Below are 12,941 nucleotides of genomic sequence, written 5' to 3'. Positions count from 1 at the left end.
GCCTGGGAGCCCTGACCCTGGAGTCCAATTCAGATGTAATTCTGGCACATTGAATGTACTGTTTCCTCCACCTTTACTTGACTTCAAGGTTATCAAGAACTTGAATAAGGAGATAAAGGTCCTTGATGTTCTGCCATTTAAAACAATAATTTTAAAAGTAATAATTTGTAAGCAAATTGCCTAGAACTTTTCCCCAAACCATTGCCATGAGTCAGTTCTGACTCATGGAGACCCCGTGTGTCAGTATGTGTTTTTTTCAATCTGTCTATAAACATAATTTGCCAGCCTGTGGTATCGGTTCTTTAAAAAACAGTTGGGAGGGGGGCAACCATTTTTTGTGAGGTGGTGGGGCAGCCCCAGGAGGCAGCAAGGTGAGAGAGTGCAGGCCCCTCAAGGTGGGTTTGCATGAGTAAGAGAGGACTGGGGTGGAGGTGCAAGGGGAATTCCCCTGTCTTGCAAATGAATTCTGTCAGTGTCCTCCTTAGGGTTACCCTCAGCGCCTCTGCTGTAGAGAAGGTGAGGGATTAGGATGGGTCTGATCTCCTCAACTCAGGAAAGAGAATGGGTGCACCATGATCCTTAGAGACCTGGACTTGCCTGGTCTGGGCTCCTGGCTGTGCCTGTGGAGAGAAGTTACAGTGACCTGAAAACGAAAGAAAAAGTAGGTATGAAGGCTGCCAATTTGTGCACAAATGGCCCTGGTTCTGACCTTACTGCTGAATGTGGGAGGAGTGGGTGGAAATCCTAATGATAATACCACTCTGTTCACATCAAGGTGTTGCCAAGAGCATTCTCTAGGGTTCTCTAGGAAAGGCTGTTTGCTGTAGGGGTTAAGCACACAGGCTGTAAAGCCAAACTACCTGTTCTGCTACTCACTAGTAATGTGACCTTGAGCAAATAAATTCTCTGTGCCTCAGTTTCCTTACCAGTCAGGGGGGAGATTTAGAATCCCTACTTCATAGGCTGTTGTAAGGACTAGGTGAATCAATGCACATATTAAAAAAAAGTATTTTTTTTTTTATATGCACATAACACCCCTCCAAAAGAGTGTCTAACGTGCAGCACGGAGCCTTGGTCATGCAGTGGCTAAAATGCTCAGCTGCTAACCAAAAGGTTGGTGGTTCCAACCACCAGCCCCTCCAAGGGAGAAAGATGTGTTGGTCTGCTTCCATAAAAATTACAGTCTTGGGAACCCTATGGGGCAGTTCTTCTCCGTCCTATAGGGTCACTCTTGGACAGCAGTTGACAGTGTGTAGCTGGTGCCACCCGAGTGCTTTTACTCTGTTCAACAACTAGCTGAAGGCCTACTGTGCATATCTCATGCTAAAAATGAAGTATGTATTAGGTAGCAAGACTTCCTCCCTCCATCAACTGGGTCCCTGGTACCAAGCTCTTCCACTTCTTTCACTGCTGTTGGAGAGTGAGGGGCCATCAGGCTGAGGCTTGCTGCCAGAAGGGCACAGCCAGTGCGTTGGGCTCACTGGCCTAGGAGTGAGAGCCCTGGCCTGGCTCAGATCCTGACTGCCCACAGGATCTTCCGTGAGTCACAGCCACGGAGCCCATGAGCCCTAGCATCCCTCTACTCTCGGCCTCACAGAGAACAGAACACGCTGCTGAGCATGCAGCTGGGAGGCTGTGCATTTGGCATTTCCTGGAGACGTTTCCATCTCTCCCTAACTGGCTGGGTTGAATGAAGCTGTTGAGAGCTGAGAAAGCAGATCCAACAGTCCCCCCAGACCTGCAGAAGTCCAGACAAAAGGAGGAGACGATGCCACTCCTGAGCTTCCTGAGCCCAGAGAGACTCCCAGTCAAGGAAATGTGTCTGAGGTCACCTTTCAAGGAGCACGAAGTAAGCAGCCAGGGAACAGTCTACTTGGAGGAGGAGGACTGCAGCGGGGATGGGAAAAGTGTTCAGCCAGACCAGGAATGAAAGCAGTTTCAGAGGCCATTAGCCCTTGGATGGGAGCAAGGGGAGAGAATATCCAAGGAAGGGAAGGCGGACCCTTTGAGTAAAGGAAACCCACCTCCTATCTACCCACCACTCGCCTCCCCATCAGTACAGTCACAGTGAAGTAATAAACAGAACATATAGGATGTAACTGAAGGCTCCCCATGTGCCAGACACTGTTTTGGGTGCTCTACCTGCTTTATCTCATGTGACACTCTCAATAAACCTCTGATGCGCTAACGTTATTTCACAGATGCAGAAACTGAGGCACGCAGAGGCAACTAAGACACTCCTAGGTATTAACTCTCATTCACTTAACACATTTACTTCTTTTTTCCTCCTTCTTTCTATTAACTATGTTGCTTATACAGTATTTCAAGCCTCCTAAATCCTGTTGGGATTTAGGAATTTTTTTTTTTTAAATCCTGTAGGGATAAGAAAGGGCATTTTTTAGGAAACCTGTCTCCAAGATTGTCCCAGAGTTTTCTCAGAGTAGGAAGAGGCAGGAAACCAGGGCATATGTTTTCTCCAGAAATAAAGTTGATGCAGTGGCCTGACCTTGTCTTAGAGTCACTGAAAACTCTGCTCTCTTGAGACTTCTCAAGAAACCTGTCTTGCAAGATTAAACCCACCATTAAAAAAAAAAAAAAAAACGGGTTTTAAAAATTTTTTTTTAAATCGTTGTCATCAAGTTGATTTCAACTCATGGAAACCCCATGTGTTACAGAATAGAACTGCTCCATAGGGTTTTCAAGGCTGTAATCTTTACAGAAGCAATTCACCAGACTTTTCTTCCATGGAGCCACTGGGTGGGTTCAAACTTCCAACGTTTAGGTTAACAGCTGATTGTAAACCACTTGTGCCACCCAGGCTCAATTCCTACAGGTAGTAGTTTCAAAATAATGTTTCCCACAAGGACCACACATCACCACCACCCCCACCACTTTCCCCCCTGCTCTAGGGTGTGGCTGACCTCTCCGTCTTCAGACATTTCCTCCTTCATTATCTAACAGGATTGGACTCCCAGTCTCCATGACTCTGCCCCGACAAGGTCCATGGAAAGCTCACAGTGAAGGAAGGAGGGGCTTTAAAGCACCCAGAAAGCCAAGCCTGGAATTGGAAGCTCACTGGTTGAGCCTGGTCTCAACCTGGTCTCTTTATTGCTGTGGACGCTGGTGCACAGCAGTAAAGGTCTGGATTTCTGGTGGACCAGGTAAACCGGGTAGCTAGTTCCACTGTCAACATAAGGAGAGGGGACTGGCCCAGCCACCCCTGACCATGCATCACCTGGTCTCTTCCCTTTGGTTTTGACTTTACACGTTTAGGCATGATGTGGAACAGGACCCAGAGAGAGGGACTGGAAGCATAGTTCTCAGGAACGTGAAAAAGTCCAGGCGTTTCTGGTTCTGTTGTGAGGCAGCTTCAGGACATCACAGTACTCTCCAACACTTCTTCAGAAAGATCTCTCTGGAGGTTGAAACTGGGATTCCCCATTTTCTTCAAGACCCAACTTTCTCAGTGCCTAGTGGGAGGCAGGGAAGAAAGGCAGCTGGCTGGAGACTCAGGCGCTGTGTGTAATGAAGATGCTGTGGCAGAAGGAAGGGTCAGCTCACTGCCACCACACCCAGAACATGTGGCTCTAGGCTAAGAAAGTGAGGGGGCAGCAGGATGTGAGTCATCCACACAGTCATTCCAGGGAGGAGGTAGAAGGTAACGGCTTCAAGCTCTGTGTCTTGAGGCTCTTCTTTCATTCATTCATTCATTCATTCAACAAACATTTGTCATGAGCATGCTCTGGATATAGTGGATCAACAAGATTGACCTGACTATGGCCTCACAAAACACAAACCCCTTCTTGCGTTTAGAATTTCACATTGAGGACAGGCCATAAACACAACAGCCAAGGAGGCAAAGTCAACCTTCCACCCCATACCAAACCTCCTCACTTCTGTACACAGCCCACACACCTCACTCTTCTGGTGGTTCAGTCACTCAGCAAACATTTCCAGAGCCCAAGAGGCTGTGCCAGGCTCCTCGATGATAGTCCGCCCACCACTGCACAGACTCCTGCTCTCCGGGGTCTCCTTCCCAGCAGGCTCAGGGCCCCTTACTCACACCTACTCCCCTCAGCAAGAGAAAGGGCTCCAAGGAGAGTCCCAAAGGGCTGGGGGAGGAGGGAGGGAGGTAAAGCTAGGAAAGAGCTGTCTGTCATGGGGGGTGACAGAGCCTGGGCTTCTCCTCAGCTTTGCAGGTCCAGAAATTTAGGTATTTGGGGCTCAAAGCGTGGCTTCAGCTCTCAGGAACTGCTTCATGAGAGACTGATGCTCTGCGCAGAGCCCTGGTTTTCAGTGGGGAGATCATTTCCGTTGATGGAAGCCCTCTTGCTGCTATGACCTTGGGCAAGGTTCTTAACTTCATTATGTTTCCTCCTGTATAAAATGGAGATAATAGAGTTGTTATGAGGATTATTATTAAATGGACTCAAACATACCAGTGATCATGAAGATGGTACAAGACCAGGCTACGTTTTGTTCGGTTACACACAGGGTCACCATGAGTCGGAACTGACTGGACAGTAACTAACAGAAACAGCCCATAAAAATCCATTGAATCAATTCCAACCGATAGCAACCCTATAGGGCAGAGTAGAACTGCCCCATAGAGTTGCTAAGGAGCAGCCGGTAGATTCGAACTGCTGACCTTTTGGTTAACAGTGTAGGTCTTAACCACTACACCACCAGGGTTTCCAACAAACAAAAACAACATGAGGCTTAAATAAGTGTTAGCACTGTGCCTGGCCAACAGCAAGCACTCAGCAAATTTGAGCCATTTGAGTGTCTCCAAGAAGAGGGCCGGTGCACAGTGGTTAAAGCGCTCAGGTTGGCAGTTTGAAACCACCAGCCACTCCAAGGAAGAAAGAGGTGGCAGTCTGCTTCTGTAAAGATTTACTGCCTTGGAAACCCCATGGGGCAGTTCTACTCTGACTTATGGCATCGCTGTGAGCCGGAACCGACTCGACAGCAACAGGTGTGGTTTGGTTTGAACATGAAATGCTCCTGTAGTTGGTCTTATCCATTATACACAAATTCTTACCAGTTTCATTTTCTGAAAGTGATTTTATTCCTGGCGGCACCTTACCGTTACTCCAAAATATATTCATCTCAGGACTGTACATTTATACATGTGACCATTCATCACCATCCCCCCATCTGCAGGGGACTGAATTTTTAAATGTGACCTTGGATAATGCCTCTACCTTTCTAGTGAAGTTTTGTAAAAACCTTAATTATGTTTACAGGGCTCTTCCACTCACAGTTCTAGGTACTTTCAAAAACATTGCTTCATTTCCTCCTCTCAACTGCGTGATGTAGGCAGAGCAAGTATTATCACCTTATTTGACAGGGAAATAAGGCTCCGAGAGCCCACAACCACGCGTCTAGTAAGCAGGGAGCAGGGCCAGGAATCCTGGCAGAAAGGGCCCTGGCAGGCATTCAATGAGTGAATGGCTTCAAGTTCACATTTAAACCAGAGGTGCAACATACAGAGGTAGAACTTTTGGGCCAGACAAGGAAGAGAGAGAGCTGCACTTCATTTTCTAGGACAACCTCAATTACAAATACTCTGTTCCATTGTCCCGTAATGATTTACATTTATCAGACTTGTTTTCTGGCTATTTAGTTTACAAAATGTGGTCACTGAAACTATTAGGCTAAGTGGGGAAATAGCTTAGGGCAAGGGGAACTTAAGTTTTTTTAATTATTGTAAAGATAATGCATGTTCATGTTAAAAACTATGCAATATATAAAAGATTACCTACACACTGGGAAAACGTTTTTAGCTATGATAGTTCCGATCTGCATCTGATCTCTAAAATCTGCATATTGCAAAAACTCAACAACAAAAAGACAAAGATAACCCTATTAAAAAATGGGCAAAGGATATGCACAGGCACTTCACCAAAGAAGACATTCAGATAGCTAACAGATACATGAGGAAATGTTCACGATCATTAGCCACTGGAGAAACGCAAATAAAAACTACAATGAGATTCCGTCTCACTCCAACAAGACTGGAATTAATCCAAAAAACACAAAATAATAAATGTTGGAGAGTTTGTGGAGAGACTGGAACACTTACAGACTGCTGGTGGGAATGTCAAATGGTACAATCACTTTTGAAATCAAAAGCCAGAAACAGAACTTCCATAAAATCCAGCAATCCCACTCCTTGGAATACATCCTAGAGAAACAAGACCCTTTGCACAAACAGATATATACACACACATGTTCATTGCAGCACTGCTTACAATAATAAAAAGATGGAACCAACCAAGGTGTCCATCGATGGAGGAACGGATAAATAAATCATGGTATATTCACATAATGGAATACTACGGATCAATGAAGAACAGTGATGAATCCGTGAAACATTTCATAACATGGAGGAATCTGGAAGGCATTATGCTAAGTGAAATTAGTCAGTTGCAAAAGGACACATATTGTACAAGATCACTATTATAAGAATTCAAGAAATAGTTTAAACAGAGAAGAAAATATTCTTTGATGGTTACCAGAGTGGGGAGGGAAAGAGGGGGAGGGGTATTCACTAATTAGACAGTAAATAAGAACTATTTGAGGTGACGGGAAAGATAACACACAATACAGGAGAGGTCAGCACAACTGGACTAAACCAAAAGCAAAGAAGTTTCCTGAATAAACCAAATGCTTTAAAGGCCAGCAACTGGGATGGGAGTTTGGAGGCCATGGTTTAAGGGGACATCTGGATCAATTGGCATAATAAAATCTATTAAGAAAACATTCTGCATCCCACTTTGGAGAGTGGTCTCAACCCACCTGGATCAAAGGAGAATGAAGAACACCAAAGGCACAAGGTAATTATGAATCCAAGAGATGGAAAGGGCCACATAAACCAGAGACTACATCAGCCTGAGACCAGAAGAACTTTGATGGTGCCCGGCTACAACCGGTGACTGACCTGACAGGGAACACAACAGAGAACCCCTGAGGGGGCAGGAGAGCAGTGGGATGCAGACCCCAAATTCATGTAAAAAGACCAGACTTAATGTTCTGACTGAGACTAGAAGGACCCCGGAGGTCATGGTCTCCAGACCCTCTGCTAGCCCAAGACTGGAACCATTCCCAAAGCCAACTCTTCAGACAGGCATTCAACTGGACTTTAAGACAGAAAACGATACTGGTGAGGAGTGAGCTTCTTGGATCAAGTAGACACATGAGACTATGTGGGCAGCTCCTGTCTGGAGGGGAGATGAGAAGGCAGAGCGGGACAGAAGCTGGCTGAATGGTTATGGGAATATAGGGCAGAGAGAAGGAGTGTGCTGTCTCATTAGGGGGAGTACATAGCAAGGTGTATATATATCTTTATATGAGAGACTGACTTGATTTGTAAACTTTCACTTAAAGCACAATAAAAATTAAAAAAAAAACTATACAGTATAGAAGGGTATCAAGTTACAATTACCTTTAGATCAGCAACTTTCTAATCTAACCCTCTATTAATAAGAGAACTGAGGCTGCGAGTTGATGGATTCTTCTGAGGACATAGGAAATTTCACAAAGGTCATTGACCACTGTGAAACACACCCAGAAATAGATAAACAAGAAGACAGGGTGGAGACATGGTGATCATAAAATCACAAACCCTACTCTGTGACAAGACATCCGTTGACCAGGAATTTGTTCAGTTTACTTCGTGCAAAAAATCTAACTTTACCGAAAGGTAACCTAGCCTTTTGCCCCTGTTTCCTGAGACAATAACCCTAAACCTTTGCAGTGGTGTCACTAGGAGAAAGCAGACCACATCAGGTGACACTGTCAGAGGAGGTGACACCGAAATGACTGTCTATAAATCATTTGTGCAGTGTTTCATTGGAATTTTTTTTTAATATCCTTGTAGTTACAACAACAAAAACATTTTTCATAACCCTAGCTTACTTATATCAATATACCTACAAGGCTAAAACCCCATGCTAATTTACCTTTTGAACCTTCTAATGCCCTCCTTTCAGAGCTGTCATTATTGCCCAATTACAATGAAGCTTCGAACCACGTGGTTTTATCAGCACTCGCTACAAGTACGCATTGTTGTTTTTGTTTTTCCGTGTGTTTTAATAGCTACTGACTTTGTCACATTTTCTGGTGTTTTAGCTACAATATTGTGGTGATTAGTATTTGTGGACCTATATCAATTACTTTTTTTCAGAATGAAGTAGTAATTAAAGGAAAAGAAGGAGTGATATACAGGAATTACAATTTACTAGTAACTTTATTACAAAAGACATTGTTAAGGATTCTGTACAGTCTGGTACAGGAGGTGGTCCATGGGGTAGATTATGCCATGACTCACTATACTGGGTGACACCAACCCTAGTGATGCCACTGAACCTTTGGAGGCTTCTAATAAAACTGAGATGCCTTTACTGTGCAAATGGGTGGGGAATGCCAGGCCACAGAGACCACCTAGTAATTTGATGCCAGCTGATCTCAGAAAGGGAGGCATTAGTCCTTCAATCACATTTAAGGCCAGCCAATTTTCTACTCTATCTCCTCCTTTTCACTTTAAAATCTCGTTGTAATTAGCTTGCATGGAGTCTTTTTTTCTTTTTTTAGAAACATCATAGTCTGCTTGTATGCATACAGATTAACTGCTCAGATGAGCCCTATATACTTTAATTTCTTTGTGCTTCAATTATTTTGGTTATTGTCATTGTTAGTTCCATCGTTGAATCAGTTCTGACTCATGACAACCCCATGTGTACAGAGTAGGACTGTTCCATTGGGTTTTTAAGGCTGTGACCTTACAGAAGAAGATTGCCAGGCCTGTCTTCCTAGGCATCCCTGGGTGGGTTCAAATGGCCAGCCTTTCAGCTAGTAGTCGAGTGCTTAGCTGTTTGCACCCTGAGGAACACTGATTATTTTTAACACCCCCAAATAACTAACATCAATAGTTTCTTTGAATACACACACAACCATATAAGGTATTCATATTTTCATATAACATACACGATTTTCTTTTTTAATCAAATGAATCATTCCAAGCACAATTATTGTCTTAGTTTCCTAGTACTGCCATAACAGAAATACCACAAGTAGGCGGTTTTAAAGAACAGAAATTTATTTTCTCACAGGTTAGGAGTTTAGAAATCTGAATTAAGGGCACCTGATCTACGAGAAAGCTCTTTCTCTGGTCACCTCTGGGGAAAGACCCTCGTGTTGTTAAGCTTCTGTAGCCCTGCCATTCCTCAGTTCCTTGGCCATCTCCACGTGGCACCTGCCATCCCCCACCTTTGTGCTTGCTTCTATGTTTATGTTGTTCCTTATAACTCGGAAGTGACCAGGTTTAGGACATACCCTACACTGCTATGACCTGATTAACAATGAAGAAAACCCTATTCCCAAACAGAATTACATCCACAGGTATAGCAGTTAGGATTCCAACACACATTTTGTGGGACACAATTCAGTCCATCACAGTTATGTCATTTGTTCTCTTCAATTAACACTTAGATGCCTTTGCATGTAATTGCATACAGGTCTCCCTGATGGTTTTCTTTTAATACCTACATAACGGTCCGTTATAAAAGATGTATGTGTGTATACATACATACACATAAACATATATGACATTAGTGAGCTGAAATGGACTGGTATTGGCCATTCGAATCACATAATCATATGGTTTACTACGCCAGGAATGACAAATTGAAAAGGAACGGCATCACATTCATCATCAAAAAGAATAGTGATTGGATAATATCCATACATCTACAAGGAAGACCAGTTAAAAATTTACCTAACAATAGCTAAGGCCAAAGATGAAGCAACTGAAAATTTCTACCAACTTCTGAAGTCTGAAATTGATCAAACATACAATCAAGATGCATTGATAGTTACCGGTGATTGGAATGGAAAAGCTGGAAACAAAGAAGAGGGAGCACTGGTTGGAAAATATGATCTTGATGATAGAAACGACGCTGGAGATCACATGATAGAATTTTGCAACACCAATGACTTCTTCATTTCAAATACATTTTTTTCAACAACATTAATCAAACACGTGGACCTTGCAGGATGGAAAACACAGGAACTAAATTGACTGCATCTGTGGGAAGAGACAACTGAAAAACTCGATATCATCAGAATAAGGCCAGGGGCCCGTTGTGGAATAGACCATCAATTGCTCATATGCAAATTCAAGTCCAAGCTGAGAAAAGTTAAAACAAGCTCAGAACAGCCAACGTATGGCCTTGAGAATATCTCATCTGAATTGAGAGACCTCTTCAAGAGCAGACTTGATACTTTGAACACTAATGACCAAAAACCAGACGAGTCGTGGGATGACATCAAAGACATCATACATGAAGAAATTAAAAGGTCATTAAAAAGACAGGAAAAAAATAAAAGACCAAAATGTATGTCAGAAGAGACTCTGAAACTTGTGAACAGAGAGTAGCTAAAGTGAATGGAAGAAATGATGAAGTAGAAGAGCTGAACAGAAGATTTCAAAGGGCGGCTTGAGAAGACAAAGCAAAGTATTATAATGAAATGTGCAAAGACCTGGAGTTAGAAAACTAAAAGGGAAGAACACACTCGGCATTTCTCAAGCTGAAAGAGCTGAAGAAAAAATTCAAGTTGCAATATTGAAGGATTCTATAGGGAAAATATTAAATGACTCAGGAAGCACCAAAAGAAGATGGAAGGAATACACAGAGTCACTGTACCAAAAATAATTGGTTGAAGTGCAACCATTTCAGGAGCTAGCATATAGTCAAGAACCAATGGTATTGAAGAAGTCCAAGTTGCGCTGAAGACATTGGTGAAAAACAAGGCTCCAGGAATTGACGGAATGCCAATTGAGATATTTCGACAAAAGGATGCAGCGCTGGAGGTGCTTACTTGTCTATGCCAAGAAATTTGGAAGACAGCTACCTGACCAACCAACTGGAAGAGATCCATATTTATGCCTATTCCAAAGAAGGTGATCCAACCAAATGTGGAAATTATAGAACAATATCATTAATATCACCCACAAGTAAAATTTTGCTGAAGGTAATTCAAAAGTGGTTGCAGCAGTACATCAACAGGAAACTGCCAGAAATTCAAGCCAAATTCAGAAGAGGACATGGAGCCAGGGATATCATTGCAGATGTCAGATGGATCTTGGCTGAAAGCAGGGAATACCAGAAAGATGTTTACTATTGTTTTATTGACTATGAAAAGGCATTTGAGTGTATGGATCATAACAAATTATGGATAACATTGTGAAGAATGGGAATTCCATAACACTTAATTGTGCTCATGAGGAACCTGTACATAGACCGAGAGGCAGCCGTTTGAACAGAACAAGGGGATACCGCGTGGTTTAAAATCTGGAAAGGTGTGCATCAGGGTTGTATCCTTCCACCATGCCTATTCGATCTGTTTGCTGAGCAAATAATCCGAGAAGCTGGACTATATGAAGAAGAACGGGGCATCAGGATTGGAGGAAGACTCATTAAAAACCTGTGATATGCAGATGACACAACATTGCCTGCTGAATGTGAAGAGGACTCGAAGCACTTACTGATGAAGATCAAAGACTATAGCCTTCAGTATGGATTACACCTCAACATAAAGAAAACAAAAATCCTCACAACTGGACCAATAAGTAACATCATGATAAATGGAGAAAAGATTGAAGTTGTCAAGGATTTCATTTTACTTGGATCCACAAACAATGCCCATGGAAGCAGCAGTCAAGAAGTTGGGTAAATCTGCTGCAGAAGACCACTTTAAAGTGTCAAAAAGTAAAGATGCCACTTTGAAGACTAAGGTGTGCCCAAGTCAGGGTATTTTCAATCGCCTCATATGTATGCAAAAGCTGAACAATGAATAAGGAAGACAAAAGAAGAATTGATACATTTGAATTGTGGTGTTGGTAAAGAGTATTGAATATACTGCCAGAAGAAAGAACAAATCTGTCTTGGAAGAAGCATAGCCAGAATGCTCCTTAAAAGCAAGGATGGCAAGACTTTGTCTCACCTACTGTGGATATGTTATTAGGAGGGACCAGTCCCAGGAGAAGGACATCATGCTTAGTAAAGTAGAGGGTCATCGAAAAAGAGGAGGACCCTCAACCAGATGGAATGACACAGTGGATGCAACAATGGGCTCAAACATGGCAGTGATTGTGAGGAGAGTGCGGGAAAGGGCAGTGTTTCGTCCTGTTTTACACAGGGTCTCTGTGAGTTGGAGCCGACTCAATGGCACCTTACAACAACATGTATGTATATATACACACATGTGTGCATGTGTATCCTTGTGCAAGTAGACCAGCTAGGTCATAGACTATATGAATTGTTTCACTTTGACATGACATTGCCGAACTGTAGCAGTTTTGACATCCACCCAGTGCATAAGAGAAAATACCAGTTTTAAGGCTGGAATTTTTTTTTTTTTTTAATTTTTGGTGAAACTATACATAAAACATACACACTATTATGGGTTTAACTGTGTCCCCCAAAAATATGTGTTGTAAATCCTAACCTCTGTGCCTTTAGGGGCCCTGGTGGTACAGCGGTTAAGAGTTCGGGTGCTGACCAAAAGGTAGGCAGTTTGAAGTCATCATCCGCTCCTTGGAAACCATATGGAGCAGTTCTACTCTGTCCTATAGAGTTGTTATGAGTGGGAATTAACTCAAAAGACAGTGGGTATTATATAATTCCATTTCGGAATGGCTTGTCTTTGCTATCTTAATGAGGCAGGATTATTGTAGGGCGCATCTTGAGTCAATCTCCTCTGAGACATAAAAAAGACTAAAAGCAAGATAGCGATCAGAAACGGGGCAAGATAGATGCCAAGACACATGGAGATCTTCAAGGAACGAGGAAGCAGAAGCTGAAGAGACGAGGACTTTCCTCCAGAGCCAACAGAGAGAGAGAGAGAGAGCCTTCCCCTAGAGCACCTAACAACAACAA

The sequence above is a fragment of the Elephas maximus genome, chromosome 17, assembly GCF_024166365.1.
Source record: "Elephas maximus indicus isolate mEleMax1 chromosome 17, mEleMax1 primary haplotype, whole genome shotgun sequence".
NCBI lineage: Eukaryota > Metazoa > Chordata > Mammalia > Proboscidea > Elephantidae > Elephas > Elephas maximus.
The sequence above is the reverse complement of the archived record's forward strand: the minus strand, read 5'-3'. Positions refer to the sequence as shown.